Source organism: Tachyglossus aculeatus (genome assembly GCF_015852505.1).
Source record: "Tachyglossus aculeatus isolate mTacAcu1 chromosome 12 unlocalized genomic scaffold, mTacAcu1.pri SUPER_6_unloc_1, whole genome shotgun sequence".
Lineage (NCBI taxonomy): Eukaryota > Metazoa > Chordata > Mammalia > Monotremata > Tachyglossidae > Tachyglossus > Tachyglossus aculeatus.
The window spans coordinates 11,664,597-11,668,070 of record NW_024044828.1 but is presented as its reverse complement, the minus strand read 5'-3'; the positions used below and the strand labels follow the sequence as shown (position 1 = coordinate 11,668,070).

Below are 3,474 nucleotides of genomic sequence, written 5' to 3'. Positions count from 1 at the left end.
TTGAGCGCTCTCGACTGTAAGTTCATTGGGGCAGGGAATGTGTCTGTTATATTGTTACACTGTACTCTCCCAAGCACTGAGTATAGTACTCTTCACACACTAAGCACTCAGTAAATATGATTGATAGCTCATTTTCTCAGCAATCCGTACCACAAAGCCAACAGGTTGAAAGGATTCTGTTCCACTGGTAGAAGATGGAGGCCTAGAGAATTGAAGTATTTGTCCACGATTATTCCTAGGAAGTTAAGTGGGAGTCAGGGGAGGCATTTAGGCCTCCAATCTTCTAATCCTTCTGCCTAAATCAGCCCCACCCTGTAGCTCTCTGGGGACTGCCATTAATGATTAATGGTGAGTGTATGGCCCAGGACAGGAAAAACAACCAAAGGCATCAACATCTTTTTCAGAACCCTTAGTAACCTGAAGGGGTGGGGAGAGAGAGAGTGAGAGAAGTTTTGGTTGATGATGTCATCCCCATCAGAATGTATCCAGACGCCCAAATATTTGATTTGTGCCCGGTTGCTAAGAGACCTCCCACTGGGACCCAGAAGCCTGCGGGCAGGAAGGCGGTATTGGCTTCACTTCAGATTCCTGCCAATTTATTTTGCAACCAGAAAACCTGGAACCTCAACCTCCTCAAGGCAACCACAGGGAGAGAGAAGATCTGAATTGGAAGGGAAATCAAAGCCCTGTCCGTCTGCCAGATGTCTGGAGCATTTAAGATGGAATTATTAGAGGGCGATTGCTTAAATATGATGTGAGCACTAGAGCTGGAGTTGTAGCGAAGGAACCCATGCTTGTGTTTTGAAATAAACAAAAGCGGGCATTCTAGGGCGATGTCAGCTTTCTGAGTTATAATTGGGCATCTTAAAGCCGCTCTGTTTCAAAATCAAGATGACATGCCCAGCCTCTTCTTGGAAACTAATTGCCTGGTGTCTTGGGGCCTTTAGGGAAAGAGCGTGAGCAGTGCTGGCTTCCTCATTTATCATTTGTGAGGGAGTGGGGGGTGCAGAGGGAGCTGTGTGGGGAACGAAGCAGGGCGGGGAGGGCTTTGCTGCTCAACTGAAGGCATCCTAATTGTGGCTCCCCTTTATTTCCTTTGAAAAAAACTCCCCCCGCTGTCTTTCTCTTTTTTTAATCCCCTTATTTTCTCTTTTCTTCTCCTCCACTTCCTTTCAATCAACAGTGTGTGTTGAGCATGATTCGATGGAACAGAACCCAAAAGTGGGTCCCTAAAAAGCTTGAAAGGAAAGACAAGGTCTGTTTTCTGATTCTTTGTTCATTTCCACCCCCCCACCCCCACTTTTGGATTGATTTGAATAAGAAAGTGTGAGTGTGTGTAACAGCATTGACACAGAGGCTGGGTCCCCAGAGATATGGGGACAGGTGAAAAGTCAAAGAACCTGGCCACAGATGTAGTCATACTTTTCTAGCTCCACGTTGCTACTATTGATGCGACCCACTGTCGATTCTGGCCACTGTTGGTTATTCTGGGTGAGACTGAAGTAGGGCCAAAAGAGGGACCTATGGAGTTTTTGAGACCTTTGTGGAAGTTTTGTGGACCACTGTGCCTAGTACAGTGTCTGGTACACCATAAACTGGGTAGGAAATGTTTATATCAACTCTGTATTGTACTCTCCCAAGCACTTAGTACAGTGCTCTGCACACAATAAGTGTTCAGGAAATACCATGGATTGATTAATAGATTCCGTAACTAATTCTTTCTCCAACCCTTCCCTGAAAGGGCCATCTAGGGTCTAGAACTCTGGATCAGCAACCTGATTGCCCCATAGAGTGAGTGGGAGTGTGGGAGAGAGTTTGAGTGGGGAGAGAAAGAGTGTAGAAATGTACATGTGTTCATTTTCACTTGGTTCTCTGAGATACTGGTGGGGTGGGTGGGGAAAAGGATGCAGAAAGAAGTGTGCATTCAGGCAGTCCTTGACTTACACCATTTGAGGTCGTGACGAAGCCATGTTTTTAGATTTCAACCCTGTTTTACCTTTTTGACACACTGGTTTAGACTTTCCATCACTACCCTCCCATCCCCGGCCTCCTTTTATGACACTAGCTCTGGGGTGCGGATGGTGAGGGGGGCAAACATAAGCCCCAGGGAAATAATCTTTAAAACAGCGATGGAGGGTGGAGGAGGAGGGGAAATTTTTAAGGAGGTTGGGAACAGATGTCAGGGGGTGGGGAAGGGAGGGTTACCTCATCACCCTATGAAATCCCGGGGGAAGGCTGAAGTGCTTTTGACTTACGATGAAGTAAAAGTCAGTTACTCTATTGTGGAATCTCTTTGAATCGTTATCAGCACATCAGTGTAGCTATATTACTCATCTATAATTGAATTGACAATTCTGGGTATTTTGGTCAAAAATGAGCAAAATATTTCCAATTTATGTTTCAGCTGGATGCCATTTATGGGAATCAATTTTGTGGCAACTTGGAGGACTTATGAGCAGTAGATTTGAGCCATAAACCATACTCAAAGATGGGCAGGGCTGAAAGTTTGGATCGAAAAGTAATTTGGTGGATGTAAAACAAGAGAATGTTCCAGAAATTAAGAAAGAAGACACCAAGGCAGTAATATTTGAAAGGAATGAGGTTTGCTTCACAAGGCCAAAGGGAGGAGGGGGGCGGGGAGTTGTAAGGAAAGAGGAGGTGATTTTTCTAAGAATAAATTTGATGCTTCCTATGAAATCTCTTGGGGAAAAATTCCAAGGATGTAGGGGATTAAAGCCCCCAAATGAAGGTACTAGGTAAATCACATTGGGGAACAACAATTTACCTTGCAGACGAGAGGGGAGAGAAGCATTCATAGCCTCTCAAAGAAGGGAGGGTGTATTTACATCAAACCCAGGCTTTGGCTATGAAATCCTAGCTTGGGAGAAAGGACTTTGGTCTTGCAGAAATCAACCAATTGTATTTTTTAAGCACTTACCGTATATAGAGCTCTGTACTAAGCTCTTGGAAGAATACACTACAACAGAGTTGGTACACATGATCCTTGCCAAGGAACTTACAATCTATTAAAATAAATTACAAATTCACTCAATCATATTTATTGAGCACTACTGTGTGTAGAGCACTGTACTAAGCGCTTTGTGGGGCTGAGGGTGGGGTGGATAGCAAATGTTTAAAGGGTATAAATCCAACTGCAAGGCAGAACATCTGCTCTCTTGTTTGATTCCGTGCAAAAACTGATGTCACCATTGCTGCACTGTGAGGTCACCATAGGATTCCTCAGTAGTCTGATAGAGTATGGAAAGTCTCTTGAATTAAAATATTCTTGGTATTGAGAAACATTGGCCGAGAGAATGAGTAGACCAGTCCAAGTAAGATAAATGTAAGTGACTGAGAGTCAGTTCTGGATGGCGTTCCTGAATATTTCATAGGACATTCAGCCAAAACCTACCCTTAGTTTTTCAGTAATGATAGATGACCAAGTCTGCAGTAAAAACAGGCCCATTTTCTTTG

The 3,474-nt window shown here is 44.0% G+C and overlaps 1 long non-coding RNA gene across 1 annotated transcript; it reads left to right on the top strand.

Annotated features, from left to right (window-relative positions):
• The first annotated feature begins 557 nt into the window (after positions 1–557).
• LOC119921155 lies at positions 558–2,620 on the top strand. The gene is made up of 3 exons (XR_005448473.1): positions 558–754; positions 1,184–1,255; positions 2,405–2,620. It is a non-coding gene; the product is annotated as an uncharacterized LOC119921155 (long non-coding RNA).
• The last annotated feature ends 854 nt before the right edge of the window (positions 2,621–3,474 follow it).